The following is a 16,941-nucleotide window of genomic DNA, read 5'->3' on the forward strand; positions in this document are numbered from 1 at the left end:
AATACCCATCTTCCTCTTGAAGTAGCTGGTGCTGCCAGGAGCAGATGTGTCTCACTGTCATGAAAAGTCTTAAGTTCCTAAACATGTTAAATGCCATATTCTAAAGGTCTCTGTAAGATTTGAAAATATCTATCTAACTGAAATATACCTCTATACATCTAGAAAATATAACAAACATGACTACAAGCTTGACTATTATAGATGAGTATCTATTAACTTATATTTATGAATTGTACATTATATTTTTAAATGAGCTACACAAACACAATCCCTTAATCAAGATCAGAAATGCATATATAACAAAATTGACATTAAATTTGTATCAATAAACCAATATCCATACCAATGCAAATTATTCAACTCTATAGCATATCCCCTTTAAATGTAAACAATTATAAACAGTATTTGGGAATATGGGCGTAGCCCTCTCAGGTTTTACATGGATGTAGTTACCCAGGTTGGCGCCAATTGTTGCAGGGGGCCACTTGTTTGTACCCACTGCCCAGAACCAAAATAATCACACAGAAACTGTATTAATTAAAACACTGCTTGGCCCATTAGCTCTAGCTTCTTATTTAATAACTTTTATATTAATTTAACCCATTTCTATTAATCTGTATATCATCATGTGGCAGTGGCTTACCAGCAAAGATTTGGTATGTCTGACTCTGGTAACTCCATGGTGTCTCTCTCTGACTCTGCCTTTTTCCTCCCAGCATTCTATTTAATTTCCCCCTCATAGCTCTGTTCCCCTGCTATAGGCCCAAAGCAGTTCCTTTATTAACCAATGAAAGCAAGACATAGACAGTAGAACCTCCTACACCAAATGAGGCTTTACCTCTTGCTGGTAGGAAAACTTGGCAGATTTTAAAAGTTTCTCAGTTGGACCTGTTGTTGAAGGTCAGGGTGTACAGCTGAGGGCTGGTACTGTGAAAGACTAGGAGAAGCCATTGGTAAAGCTGCAACCTCAGTTAGAGTCAAAGCCCCAAAACGGAAGGGGTCATGGAGAAAAGTTGAGGCTTAATACCATGTGGCAGGACCAGAGTCTCTGAAGACAACGCAGGAATGACTATTGGTGAGGGTCTAACATGGTTTTGCAAAGGAGACCAGAGCATTTTGGAGATATCAGTATAAGACCACAATAAAGGACAATGACAGGCCTGGAGTGTAGCTGGACTGTAAATGTGCCCTGTTTCTTCCTATTTGAAATAAGAAGCATGGAATCTACATTTAATTTTACACTTTGGAGTTTTAGAGAGAGTTAGAATACAAGTTTCAATTCAACCAGAGCTATTTAGTGAGAATATTCTTAAAACAAACAAAGCTACATATTTTCCCTTTTCCTGAGGACAAATTCTCAATCCTCACATTCCATTTCTGGTGCTGTCTTCTTAATGCCATTACTGATATTCCGATGATGTGTAAATTCTATTTCCTTACCTTCCTAGAAAAAGTTTAAGAGATCACTACTGGAGAATTTGAGAAATAACACAATATTTGTTTATTACTATCTGTACTCTTAAAAAGTTGGGATTAAAGAAGGAAAATTTGTAAGTGTTGTGTGTTTTATCACTATATTCAGAGCATGTTTAACATTTTGAATACAATAATGAAGTATGAAAAATGACATCACTTCAATCTACATGCAGAAGAATTTGAAATACAAAGAATAATGCTACCAAATAGTGGTAAATTGGGCAACAAATAAATATTACATATATTTCCAGAGCAGATCAATAAAGAGAGTATTTACATGCTTCTGCTTCTATTTTACAGAATTTTTTACCTCTTTAAAAATAAAATTGATGTCACCTGTCATGATTCTGTTTCCAAGAAAACAGTATAATTAAATTATTTCATACAGTAAATTATAAGTCCCATTAATTGAGCTGTATTTAGACAAAGCTATGGGGCACTTGAGATTCTAAATTTTTTCTGCTTTGATTTATTAATTTAAGGAGAATAGGAAAATCCACTCGATAAATTATGAAAGCAAAGAGTTCACAGGGAGTCCTCCTATAGGACTTTAAACACAGTGAGTGAGAGCTAATTACACTTAATCATTATCAGTTACAGGAAAGGGTGTAAGGGTGTAGCTTGGTGGTATTGTATACGCACCACATGCATAATGTCCAGGCTAAATCTCTAGTCACCTCTAGAAGTTCATTAAAAAATTTGGGAGGATTTTCAGAATACTTACAATATCCATTAGCTCCATTAGCAGAGCTAGAAAAGTTTACTGCCTCATCATGTCAGTTATTCAAATTGTCTTCACAAAATGAGTTAGAAACAATGTATTCAAGGGTCACACACTTCCTATGGAATCCTTCTTTTAGTAATGTCCCTGCGAAAGCTTTAGTTCTTTGAAGTAAAGGACAATATGTTTATTAAAATTATATCTTCATATCTGCTGCAATGTGTGATGTTAAATACGCTCCAGAATTGTGTGTCTGGTGTACAGAATTAAATTGCATATTCAGTATCTAAATTTTGATAATATGTTTACAGGAGATCACTTTTAGTAATTTATGACAAAAATATGAGATTTATAGTACCTTCATGACCACTTGCCATATTCCTTTTCTGAAATATCACATATGTTTGACTTTCACTTATATTAAAAGGAAGGTGAAATTTTAATATCTCCATTTGATACTTTATCTGAAGATAAATTCCCTTATGAACAGAATGGAATATTTAGACATATGTAGACAGATTCCGCAAAACATGGGACAAATGAGAATGGTTTATGTCTGAGCTATTACTAATGAAAAACAGTTTCTAACTTTTATTTCCCAGGTCACTGTGTTCTATGAAGACATCGATACTGACATACACATTCAAAATTTTTTTAAAAAAGGTTGTTTTTTTTAATATCCTTAGAAGTAGAATGTCTTTACACTGCAAATATCTGTTATAGTTAACCTATGTTTGGTTTGATACAGGTGAAAATAAATTTCATTTTAACATTTATAGGAATGTTTTTCAGGTTGCTAGCAGTAGACAAGAGTTTTCTCAGAAAGCAAGAATCATTTTTTGAGCAACATTTTTTTTAAAGTAGAAATTTGTATAGAATACTAAAGTGGTTAAAATAATTTGCTAGAATGCAGTAGATACTCCTTTTAAAAATTATTTAATACATAGTTATAAACCCACAAAGAACCATTGTCCTAATGTGCATCCATAGCTTACAGTGAAAAAAGCAAGAGGATGGAATATTATTCCAATATATTATTGGTATTAAAAATATAGTTTCTGCTATAGTGAATATGGCATGCTATCTGTTTCCAAATATATATTGTCGTTCTACTGCTTCTAAATCTTCTGCATCACCCAGATTATTACAGAGTAAATCTAGACATAAACTTGATATTCAAAACTCTTGAAAACATGCACCTGGGGTTTTGTATAAATCATATCACACTGTATACATTTAATTTAATACACATCAGTGTTAGTACTTCCAATCATGTGTTTCCTCAGACTGCCACCTCCATCTAGAATACCTTTTGTAAAATTTTATGCATCAAAATCCCATTCACTCTAGGAGTGCTGGTGAAATACGTTCTCCATGAAATATTTTCATGATCATTGGGTTTAAACACAGAATATTTGAGACTTTATAGAATTGTATCAATCTTTCATATGTCCAGTTTAGCTAAGTTATGTGCTATTGTATTTTGTTTTGTGGAGAGCCCCGGCAATTCCTGCTATAGATAGATATGAATGTACATTACTTAAAAGCTTTTGCTTCTCTGACTGCAAAGGTGACTTGCTGAAAGCAGTTGCTAAAGATTATATGATAATCAGACTCCTTTCAGCAAATCGATCCTCTTTGACCATCTTCACAAAAATGACAATAACAACAAACCGAAGCAAGCATAAAGTGTTCATCCTACCTCTCATAGCCTTATCTATTCCACCCAACAATACTAAGATCCTCAAAGACTAAACTGCTCTACTGAAAACTGGATTTTGATTTTTTTTTTCATTCTGCATTCGTAGGTATATAGCTTTCCCCCCAATGTATTCTTTTTATTGATTATTTGGGAGTTTCATATACTGCATCCTGCTCACATTCAGCTTCATATCTTCCCAGTTCCACTACCACCTATCTCCACCCCATGACCACCAAAAACAAAAAAAAAAAAAAAGGAAAGAAACAAAAAGAAAAAAGTCAAGGTTAAACTATGTTGCCTATGTACTCATGGGAACATGGTCAAACTCCCAGAGACTAGTCCCTTCAAGAAAACCGAGTCCTTCCCTGCCCACAACCCTGCCCGAAGACATCAACTGTGAAGGGCTACACTTCAGTATCCCTGCCACATTTTTCTTTCTTTATATTTTTATTTATTTTGTGTGTAAAATCATATACCTTGATCACATTAAATTCCTATTCCCTTTGCCTTTGCATCTGCCCTCTAACCCTAACCCTGTACTGCCTCCAAAATAAAATAAATTTTAAGAGAAAAAAAAGGGAAGGAGAAAATTAAAAAAACCATGTCATGGGGACTGCAGTGGGGCATAGTGAGTCATGCATTAACCCCCTTTATCCACGTATCTTTATTTTGAAGTGGTCATTGCAAAGAACCATTGGTCTGGTTCGAGGCCTCTGGTTTCTGCTGCACTATTGATGCTGGGCTCTCACTAGAACCCCTCTTGTATATCCTCTTGTTGCTCTGTGTTGTGGGAATCCTGCAAGTTTAGATTATGTGGGTAACATGCTCCAGAAGATCATAGATGAGGTGGATGTTGATATACTCCAAGTCATAATCCTGTTTCCAGACCTGGGCAGTTGATATGCCAGCCAGTTCTCCCCTGTCCTCATCATCAAGGTGAGTTCTCCAGCATTTCTCTGGCTAATGTACCTCTTGCAGCAATGAGAGAGAGGTGGGGGCAAGTTCTGCTTTTATACCTTCAGAGTTGGCTCTCCAACATCTATACTATTAGGGCTAGCTCTATTTTGTTGCCCAGATGAGGTACAGGGACGACTCTTCTGAGTGTCGTAGTGGGTGAGGGGTAGGGTCAGCCCTCCCACTCTTATAACCCCAGGACCAGCTCCTCCACCAGTCTCAGGAGTTGATGGGCAGGAAGTATAGGGGTAGGCATCCCTTCCCTTCCCGTGCTATCAATTGTCTCTTGAGTAGTAAGAGCAGCTTTCCTTTGTTTATATCATTGGGGCTAGGTCATCCTCTCCTCTGACCACCAGGCAATTCTGTTTTGCTCCCTAAGTGAGGTGCAGGGACTATTTTCTGAGTCCTGTGTAACAGGTAATAATGTTTGAGGGGTGAGGAGGCATCTCACCCTCTCACACCGTCACATGACAGACAAGTAGTGGGGGCAGCTCACCCACTCCTACAACTTCAGGGGTGGCAAACATACACCTCTGCCAATAAGGTTGCCTCTATCGTGTTACTGAGGTGAGGTGCAGGACCTGCTCTCCCAAATGTTGTAGGGGGTGGGGGTCACAGACAGCTCTCCTGTTCTTATGACCATGGGGACAGCTCTTCATCTGCCTCGTGTATTGATGGGTGGGAGAAGGGGAGTCCTCTCTCCTCTGCCCAGGCCGACATACCCTGTCCCAATTTTAAAGAGTTCTATTCAATGGCTTCCTTTCTAAACTCTTTCTTTTTTAGAGTGAGGAGGTTCAGAGGTTTGGGAGAAAGAGGTTGTCACAGAAGCCTTCTATGTCTCTCATTCCCAGCTGTGAATCTACAGTCATCAATACCACTAAAAACGAGAGTCCCTTTCCATTTACAGTCAGCAGCAACACAGACCATGGACTTCCACATGGTTTCTGGTGGCATAAATACCACAGACACCATTCTGACCTTCAGTGGCAGCACAAGCCATGAACATCAATATGGCCTTTGGCAGCAACACAAACTTGACTTCAGTCAGCAGCTTACAGCATTGATTTGCTAAGACTGCAGCCCGGGCTACTTTCACTGATGGGAGGAGACTAATGCTGGAACCCAAAGCATTACCCACAGGCTGTGAACACAAAGGCCATGCCCTGTGAGCCTCCAGTCACCCAGCACAAAGGCAGGGAAGTCTGTGACAGCATGGTGCTCACAAGGACTCTGTCCCAGGATACCCTACTTAGCTGCAAGATCATCCTGAATCTGGGTAGGATAGCCGAGTCAAGTCTCAATGATGGTCCAGTATTTACAGTACTTCAGAAGCCAGAAACCTTGAAGCAGACCAATAACCCACTGCAATGAGTATTTGCATGTAAAGCTGTTTTCTTAGGCAAAGTCTATAGCTTTAATGATCAGTCCTTTTAAAAAAATTTCTCTACCTAAGAGGTTATTTAGTATGGCCAATGAAATCTTGCTAGTGTCCCTTTATTAAATGCAAAAGTGGAAATAAACTCAAAACTCATCCACAAAGACAGCTCTGAGGATAAGAGCAATTGCCACCAAGCTTGACAAACTGAGTTTGAACTTCAGAACCCTCATGGCAGAAGGAAAGAACCAATCTATGCATTTTTGTGTTCTGATTTCTACACTGTACTTGGACACACTTATACCACACACCAACCCTCTTATGCGTGAATAAACAAGTGTAAAAACAGTATAACTGTATATCTTAGACAAGTCAATTTGTACATTCTTCCTTTAATTTTACTAATGTAAAATGAAGATGATGCTACCGACTATACAGTATAATTGCCACGAGAGTTGAAGAGCATTTTAAGATAGTATATAATAACAATAAAAAATGGTATTATTTTTCTTTTGTCCTCATAGTTACTGTTACACCATGATCTCCAATCATACAGTCCTGTAATTAGCCTCCAACTGTTCTTAATTGCCCTCTAATACCTCTCTGGATTTGTATTATTGGTTATTTATGTTTTAAATAAATATCTCATGATTCTTTCAAGTTTAAAAACATTCCCTTCATATTTATTTCCTTCGCCCATTTCCACAATGATTTCTAGACCTTTTTAAAAAGTGATTTATTTTGAATTATGTGTGTGTGTTTATGTACGTTTGTTTTCACATGAATGAAGGTGCTCACAGAGGTCCAAAGAGGGTGTCAGATAGATGTCTAGCAACTAGAGTTTGGAGCAGTTGTAAGCTACCTGTACAAGTTCTAGGATTCTAGGAGTGGAACCTGCTTTTAAAACGTTCCTACTGTTTGTGCTTCTAAACAACTGATCCACTTTTCCAGCCTCAGAGACATTTCTAGGGTTTCTTGGCACCTGTATGTTAGGAGGATTCTTAGTATCACTTACTCAAATCAGAGTCACATTCAATCCAAGAAAGTGGCAATTCACATCTCTTCTATTACTTCCTCAGACGTTAAAGTGTTCACTGAAAAAGATAGGATTTTACTATGAACCTTTCCTATGTCTCACCACTTCTAACGTGTACAGCAAACTATGTCCCGACCACACTTGTATATATTTATCTTTATTTGCCATTAGACCAAGAGGGGTGTTTTGGGCTTGAAAAGGTTAATTATCTACAAACTGATATCACAGAATTTCTAGATCAACAGTCTGACTACTTTATCTAAAATATAATATAGGATACTATCTCTAACATAGCACCTCTTTTTAATGACTCCGAAACTCTTATTTCCTCATATACAGTGAACAATTTGTTTTAAAAAATTAAGCATAATCTAGTAAGATGATGTTCACTTGAAACTATTTATATTTCTATTCTGAGAGACAGCAAAGGAAGAATTCTATAATACTGTCTTATAAGTAAGTAATCCAGACTTTTTTCATTTTACTCCAATGAAGGCAAGGTTTCTTTCTAAGGCTAACTGTATATATGCATTGCAGGTACTGGCAGTAAGTAAGAGAAATATTAACATACATAATTATTCCAAACTGGGATAGCTTAGCAAAAGAAAAGGCAATAGTTATTTCAGTGGTAAGAAAAGTCTAAAATCACATGTCAAAACTTTACCTTCTAAGTCACCTTTCTAGAAGGTGACTCGAATATAAGGATGGACATAAGGCTTGCAGATCTCCTCAGTTAGCCCTTACAGGGGACAGCGAAAATATAAAGGGTCCCAGGCAATGATCACTCAGTACTGCCCAAACAGTAAGAACCAAAAAAAAAAAAAAAAAAAAGAAAAGAAAAAAAAAGAAAAAGGTGGTATTGAACTGTCTGAAAAAAATTGAATTAAAATAAACAAAGTGTAGGCAAGGAGTTCACAACAAAATATTGAAAGTTTTTTTTAATCCTAAATACTGATTTTCAAGAAAATTAAAATAACTTCAATGAAAAGGTAAAAATGTGTGTCAAAGAAGAGCTCTAAGAAACAGGAAAGTATTTCTGTCAAAATGTGTCTTATGTATTTCTGTATTAAAGTATTTATGCCTTAATATTTGAAATGATTAATATTTTAGACTAGCTGTAGATATTTTAAATTTTTTACATTAATTTAAGATACACACAACACATATTTTGTTGTTCAACCTACAAACAAATGAGAACTATTATGTGTAAGGAATACATCCATGATGGACTGAAATTTTGTTTCTGATTGATCATTAACAGTTTGCATTTCTTTTGATGGCACTGATGGCTTGAATATAAAATAAGAACAGATTCATTTGATCACGATATTAATTGTCTACCACAGACACTGAACTAGTTATGGCTCAGAGTATATTTATAGCAGGGTTACATTGACAATGATATATAAAGAGAAGTAGAGAGAATGGCAGATCAATTATTTTCATTCAGAGTAAGAGGCAGTTAAAGAGATTGCATATACAGATACTAAGTTCACTAGCAGAGAAATTCAGTGCAACTAGCCTGGAGTGAAAAGATACATGACTTTCACAAGACACACTTTCTTTACCTGCAATCACTTCCAGAAAATCCAACATGATTCACACTGTTAGAGAATCACCATCAAACTAAGCATTTATTAGCATGTTGAAACCCAATAGTTAATAAAGCAACCAAGTTTTGCCTTTCTTTTAAGCACAACAGACTAGTTAAGGTGGGTTTATCTGTACTTGTGAAAGTCCCGAGACCAAAATGCCTGGACTAAAATATAAAATTCTAATAAGCTACTCATGTAATGGGATTTGATTTTTAAAATCAGTTTTACTACAGCACCCGATCTGCATGCAAAAATTCAACTGAAAATTACAATTTCAATGTTTTTATTAAACAATCCTTGTTTTGAACAGTTTCAGCAAAGGAAAGAACCACCACAAATTTCTATGTAAAACAGATGTACCTAGCTCTTCAATTTAAATTTATTGATGTAAAAAAGTACCTCCGACACGCTTTCCATATTTTATTTTTTAACAAATTGTGTTTTCTCACTGGAGAACACTGTAGGAGCATTTTAAGCATGGATCTAAACACCATATGTAGTGTCATCCAAAGCCCTGCTTTGCACTGCTATATTTAAAGTGAATTTTGGCTTTGAGATCAGTTTATATATGCCATTTTTACAGTAATCATATTTAAAACACTTTCCATATAAACTAAATAGTGAGTTTTACATAATTCAATTCATATGTTAATATTCCCAGCCTGCTCTGAAAAGTCCCTGGCAAGAACAGTTCTCTAATTGTATTGTTTTATACTGAATGCTAGCATCTGTACACAGGTGCCAGTTTTCACAGTTTAATTACAGACAGTAGGTACACCAGAGTACTATGCATCAGGATAATGTTTCCTTAGAGTAGTAAACATGGTGGATTACAATATTGTTATTTATAAAACTGCACAGTTCCTTGAATTATACTAATTGCGTTTGGATAAGTAAAACAAGTTCTCATTATACACAAATTTTAATAACTCATTCATTATTGCTAAGTGTGATAGCAATAAATGGATAGTTTTTCCTAGATTGAACTGTTAGCTGTTGTTATCCCAAAATATTTTAGTAGTTCATACTTGGTTGGATTTGCTTCTGAAGAGGTAATATTGCAATGTAGGAGAAACAGAGTTATCAATTGTTTTCAGAGATTGAAACAATAATTTGGAAAATGGTCTCTAGTGTGGAGAAAGCATATTCTAAAAGTTAGCGAACATTTTTTTTTTAACATTGTACTGTAAACAAAAGGGCTAAGGGTTGACATCATAACAATGAAAGGACCTGAAGATAATGAGCTGAAAGTATTCACTGGAATGATTCCAGCTGACAAGAAGAGCAATATGAACTGCCATGTATTGATATGTCCCATAGAAAAGGTACACTTTCTAATGACTACTTTCCAGCATACGGTCATCCATAAGGATGGAAACCTGCAAGTACAGCCTAGTTAGGTGGACTTAGGTCCAAACATATTTACCTTTGATGGAGATTGTAGGACTTGATCTTTTCCGATTTGCTTCCTGGCTTGTGATATTACTTATTTACTCTGCCATACAATCTCTGCCGCTCTCATTAGACATAGTCACAAAGAAATGTAATTAATGAAGTCAAAGTGTTTATTAATAACAACATATTTTAAGTATTTTATTAGAGTAACAGGAAGTAGAAAATTATGCCAAGTTGTGGGACCATTCAGTATTTCAAAAAGTCTCAGATTAGAACTTCAATGATTATAGCACCCCACCAGAGACTTCTTTTAGTGTACATGAACTATCTATCTCTTAAACATCAACCCATGAATCTGTAAAAGCTTTCCTAAAATGTACCTTCCCTGGCTTGTGAATTTTTTTCTTTTTTGAATTCGAGGAACAAAATTCCAAAACCAACTGTCTCTGGGCAGCTTTGGTGGCCTCTGAACTGATAAAAGTTGTATCGTGTTCACAAATACCTAAGCAGCATCTGAGTTAGTAATTAGTGAACAATAAACACAACTGAGATACAAACAGGCTATGCTGGGCTATAATAAGTACAAGTGCTAGCCACAATAAATCCTTTGTTTTTTTATTATATATTTTGTAATAGTGATGAAAGACTAGCACCCATGGTTAAAGATGGCTAACCTATACCTAACACTGGTCTAAGATGTATTATTAATGATATAGTATTGCTTTTGTAAGCATGAAGAATGAGTTATGAGATCACAGTGCTTTCCCTTAGGATTTCATAGGAAAACTAAGATAGCAAATTAATATGTAACATGGTGTGGGAAGTCCTTCTGTCTATGTGTTGCTTTTTATTGGTTAATAAATAAAGAAACTGAGGTGGCCTGAGAGGGTACAATAGGAAAAACAAAACAGAATTCTGGAAGAAAGGAGGTGGAGTCAGAGAGAAGCCAGGTAGCCCCACCTGAGACCAGAACTTTAGCTGATAAGCCACAGCCACGTGGTGATACACAGATTAATAGAAATGGGTTAAATTAATATGTAAGAGTTAGCCAATAAGAAGCTAGAGCTAATGGACCAAGCAGTGACTTAATTAATATAGTTTCTGTTAGATTATTTCGGGGCTAAATGGCTGGAACGAACAAGCGGCCCTCCTCCAACAGTTACATGATTGTAATACCTATAGATGCTCACAAAAACATGTGAAGGGCTATTAGATTCAAGTAAAGCTCTAGTAGAGACCCAAGAAAAGGAGGAGTGCCAAGAACATGCAATACTCATCCAGAAAAGCTCCAGACAATACTGCCATCTGAAGAGATGAACCATGTCAATTTATTTAAGAGGTTATAAAGACAATATGTCAAATAATTTGGATGCCCACTTTCTACCATAGTGCACCTCTGGTTACAGTTAGCTTTATCTCCTATTGCACGGTTGGGTTCTGATTTCCCTTTTCTTTTGAGAGTGGAACATGGAAGCTACACTTCTCTCCACATTGCACCTCAGAAATACATATATTTGATGGTCCTAAAGCTCAGAGATGAGTTTGCTTTGATACTTGAAGGAAACTTTGTGGTTCAACTTTTGAGTCGTGCTGAGAGAGATAAGATTTTGGAGACTCTTGAGGAAGAACCAAATGAATCATGAAATATGAGATGGAGAACCTTTGGGGAACAGGAAAATAATGCTATTGATTCATGAATTGTCTCACTAAGGTCTCTTTGTTAAAGGCTTATGAACCAAGGTAAAGCTGTTGGGTTATAGTAGGATCATTAGCAGGCAGAGACAGGGGAATCCCTTGAGTCACTGTTTACACACCCATGAAGGAGAATTTGAGAATGAGGTTTCTTGTTTTTTTTTTTTTTTTTTTTTTTTTTGGTTCCTAGCTCATTGTGTGACTTTGCTTTCCCACTCTGACTGGCACTTCACTAGTGTTGCAAAACAATGCATTATTTTACCTAAAGAGATCGTCTCAAATCCTCGTATCCAAAAACCTTAGGTCCTTCATCTTAGTAATAGAAGTGACTATGAATCAGAGACGAGTCTAATGATATTCTTAGTGTTTTGTTGTTCAACTTTATCATTTTGTTCTTAATAAGAATAGGTATATTATATAGTAAACAGTACTAAAGCACTCTGTCATAAACACTCTAATATCCTTACAGAAACAATAAAGGATGAACCTTAAATACTAAATTATTTTATTATGGCTTGTTTATTTGTTTGTTTTTTATTAAGAAAAAATCTTCAGTTTAGGATCATATTTTTCTTGCCAGATTCACTTACTTAATACCTAAACCCTATGTCCATTCTAGTCACCAAATTTATTTAGACACTCAACTCCTGGGATCTGAAGATAAAGCCACAGTTTACCAAATGTTTCTCTGCTCACACTCAGGAAGCTCCATAACTCTAAAAAGTGTACTAAAAAGAACTGCAAAGTGAACACAATTATGATCATCTCAATAAACTATTGTTAAATTGGCTGAATGCTATAAAAAAGAGTGGAAGTCTTTATCACTTTAACTAAAAGTAAAATCAAGTTTAGTTGTGTATGCTAAGTAATGCAATAAAGAGTTGATTGATAGGATGGATTAAGTTTTAAAAACCACCCACTAATTCTCTATGAACAACTGAAATTCACACACACCCACACCTACACACCACACCATCCATTACAATTACAATTCTGGATGCGAGAAGTCCATTGTCTCAAAAAGAGCCAGAAACATTCCATTGGGTAGTTTTATCAGAAGGAATTCTTTAAAATGAATAGTAGTTTTCCCATGAGAGAGAAAAGAAAACGAACATATACAGAGAACCCTAGTTTCAGAAGTTGGTCAGCAATTCAATATGTTTAAGGAGAAACAAGGAGTAACCTAGTAGATAGTTAGAAGCCAGAGAGTTTAGGGATTGACTCCTCTAATACACTGAGTATATCTGAAGTGACGGTAAGCAGCCAAGAAAAACTGTAGGAAATAGTTTAAGTAACAAAGCCAAATTTGGTTTTAGGATAGAATATCTATAACAAGAACTTAGGGTTCTCTTCAAATTACTAGTTTGGGAAATTTCATTCACCTTGTTTTTCTCATCTGTGAAAAGTATCAATCTATCTGATTAAATAACAGCAAAAATGAGATAAAGTTTTTTGATTGTTGCTTTTAAATGTCAACTCACCATAAAACAAAGTCATCTGTGTAAGTCTCTCTTAGTGTCCTCACTGTTGTTAAAGTTCTTTGAGGTTGTGATTTGTAGGCTGACATTCTTTGCTTTATGTTTAAAAACCACTTTATGGGTGAGTACATGTGATAATTGTCTTTCTGTGTCTCTACATGGGAAGTAGAAAAAGGCAAAATCTCCTGAGTAAACTGGGAGCTTGGGGCTTTGGGGAAGGGTTGAAGGGGGGAGAGGAAGCAGGGAGGGGAGCAGAGAAAAAAATGTGTAGAGCTCAATAAAAATAAATAAAATACATAAATAAAAAGGAAAAATAATAGTCACCTAAGCAGGTAGCCTGAATTTTGGATATTTTAAAAACATAACAGGTTGATTTGTGGCCAAATCTGTGGGAAATAAGATTGAATGCCTTAATCAAAACTAGAAGACACAACTCTGTCCAGAGTTTAACAAAAGGAACAAAGAATGAAAATTATTTGTCGTTTTGCTAACTTGGCCTCCACTCTTGCTGCTGAGTTGATTTAATTTACCTTGTTTTGTGTTGCTTCTGCTGTCTTCCCTATTATTAGAAGCAGACTTCCTGAGCTTCCAACATAGACTGAAGACCAGTGGCTCTCCAGGAATCCTCTGGACCTTTGTACTAGGCTATGACTGCTGAGACTCCCACCCTCATAGACTGAGAAATTAATGTGTCCTTGGTTCTTAGCTTCTCAGATACAACCTCCTGCTGGACCGTGTCCACTGTAATATGTGATTCAATAAATACCTTTAAAATACACTTTTTAGCCGGGCGGTGGTGGCGCACGCCTTTAATCCCAGTACTCGGGAGGCAGAGGCAGGCGGATCTCTGATAGTTCGAGGCCAGCCTGGTCTATAAGAGCTAGTGCCAAGACAGGCTCCAAAGCTACAGAGAAACCCTGCCTCGAAAAACTAAAAAAAATAAAATAAAATAAAAATAAAAAAAATAAAATAAAACAATAAAATAAAATACACTTTTTATTATGCATATATCATGGAATATATATACATGAACCGTATTGACTGCTATGTTACTAAATAATTCTGAATTTAACTTCCGTTGTCAATTTGACTGAATGCTGATTCACCTAAGAGACATATCTTTAGATGTGTTTGTAGGGAATTTCCAAAGAAGTTTAGCTAAGAAAGAAAAACTCATTCAGAAAATATACAGTGCTATTCAATGAACTGATGTCTCAGACTTGATAAAAAACAAAACAAAACAAAAAACAAAACAAACTTCAGTGACTATTCTTATTGTCCATCATTGTGATGTTTTCAGATAAACTATCAGAAGGATTTGGGGAATGATGACTTGACATTTGTAGATTGTGTTAATCTTTTTTCAGGAATGCTAGTTCAGCAAACAACATTTTCTTACCACTATATTTAGTTTTCATTACTTCCTTGTTGACAGTAGCAGTATTTGAAATCTCTGACAATTGGACAGGTAAAATAATATTGCTAAATTAGACTCTTTATTACCACTGATATATGACATTTGTTGCATTTTTAATTCCATTTATTATTTTTATTATGTATTTTATGTTGTTTGCTTACTTACATATGGATGTAATTATTGTATGCCTACCATTCATCAGCCTCTTCATTTAGATCAGTCTCCTCTTATGTCTCTCAGTCCATTTGATAATATTTTTATCCAGTTATTTTAATTATTCTGCCTTTCTCATGAGTGGAGTCTTATTTCAGAAATGTTACACTATAAACTATGCAGGGTATGGCATTTCAATACGCTTTCTTAATGCTGTTTATGGTTCAGTTAATAGCATAAAACTTTCTGGTTTCATCATCTGATATATATTCTTTTTTCTAACACACACACAGACACACACACACACACACAAACACACACACACACACGATGGGCTTGGTGATATTGCCAGCTAGGTCTCCTGCAAGATGAAGCATATGGTTAATGAAGAATCTTCTGTTGTAGGAGAGCACTGAAAAATCTACAGAGTAAAATATTAAAAAATTTATCAAGATAAATGCATTTGGTACTCCTGATTCCCTTCTAGTGAGAACATAATTTAGACAATCTCTATACAATACTTTTTAGCATGTATAGGAAAACAATGCTGGATAGTTCCTTTTAGCATCTTTGGGCAGTGTAGCAAGAGAGAATGAATTCAGTGAATTCACTGAGTAGCTCCAGATGCATGTAAATAATTTAAAGGTTTCTAAACATGCCCTGAAGAGAATCTTTTGCCTAGCAGCCACAGAGCTCAAGTTATAGAAAGAAAAAAAAAAATACCTAAGTGATTATCTGCCTTACAAAGCAAGTTTAATTCCCAACCTTAAAGGGCATCAGCAGTTAAAGTTAAGTCATTGATTGCAAAACAATGGAATCTGATAACTTACGATGCAGATGTGTGTGGGTATACAAATGAGGTTCAGGGCATTGAGCTCTTAGATTCTGAGAGCAGTACCTATGAAAAAATAGTGTTCCCACCCTTAATAAAGGATGAAGTCCTTTATTAATATCTTGTAGTATTGTCTTCTTCACCCTGAAGAAGGTATCAGGCAATGCAATGTAGATTTCCCTCAGGGTTCTCACATTGTTTCTAGACCTGTAACTGGCCTCAATGCTAAGCAAGCTCCAAAAGATAAGGCAAAAAATGTGGATCAGGAGAGGTAAGATATACCCCTGAAGAATTTAAATTGTTTTTCATACTAATTCAAGTGGAATTCTGGGGAAGGTGTGAGAAATTTATTTTAAGGATGTGAGATAATGTTGAGGAAACATAAAAATGGATCAGGCTGTATATATTGTTATAGGAATATTAAACAAAGGTTGTAATTTTAATATTGAAGCTCACAGAGTTAAAAGAAAAAGCATGAGCCGGGCGGTGGTGGCGCACGCCTTTAATCCCAGCACTCGGGAGGCAGAGGCAGGCGGATCTCTGTGAGTTCGAGACCAGCCTGGTCTACAAAGGGAGTTCCAGGACAGGCTCCAAAGCTACAGAGAAACCCTGTCTCGAAAAACCAAAAAAAAAAAGAAAAAGAAAAAAGCATGCCTAGAGTTTATTTGGTTAGCTGAACTCTTTGTAAAAAGAAGGGCTTTTGAGAAGAAGATGAAGAGAATGCTATTCCTTGGCTTAGATTTGATGAAGAGATTTTATTGCTCAGGGAGATTGAATGCTGGAGTGGACTCTGTTCAAAACTTATCCATCCCCAATGCAAGGGTGCATAAGAAATGCTCTTTACTGAGGGAAAAAATGGAGGACAAAGCACCAGAACATCCAAAGAGCTTACTTTTGTTTCTTTTCTTTTCTTTCATTTCCTTTGTTCCAGACCTAGTTTGGGACATTGACTGCAAAAATGGATAAACTGAATCTAATGAGTTTAGTTTGTAGTAAATTTCTGAGTAGTGGAGGACAAAAGACAGGAGTGAATCACCAAACGTGAGAAGAATACAGTTATCCTAGTGTGAAGTACGGGGAAGTAACTTCTGTAATAGCTTGCCTCTGGTACCTGA

General features: G+C 36.0%; 1 protein-coding gene across 2 annotated transcripts in view; it reads right to left on the bottom strand.

Moving 5' to 3' along the window:
• The window catches only part of Lrfn5 (leucine rich repeat and fibronectin type III domain containing 5), a 235,191-nt gene that overhangs the window by 36,923 nt on the left and 181,327 nt on the right, over positions 1-16,941 (bottom strand). The gene's annotated exons all lie outside the window — the stretch shown is intronic.

The sequence above is a fragment of the Chionomys nivalis genome, chromosome 10 (assembly GCF_950005125.1).
Source record: "Chionomys nivalis chromosome 10, mChiNiv1.1, whole genome shotgun sequence".
Classification (NCBI taxonomy): Eukaryota; Metazoa; Chordata; class Mammalia; order Rodentia; family Cricetidae; genus Chionomys; species Chionomys nivalis.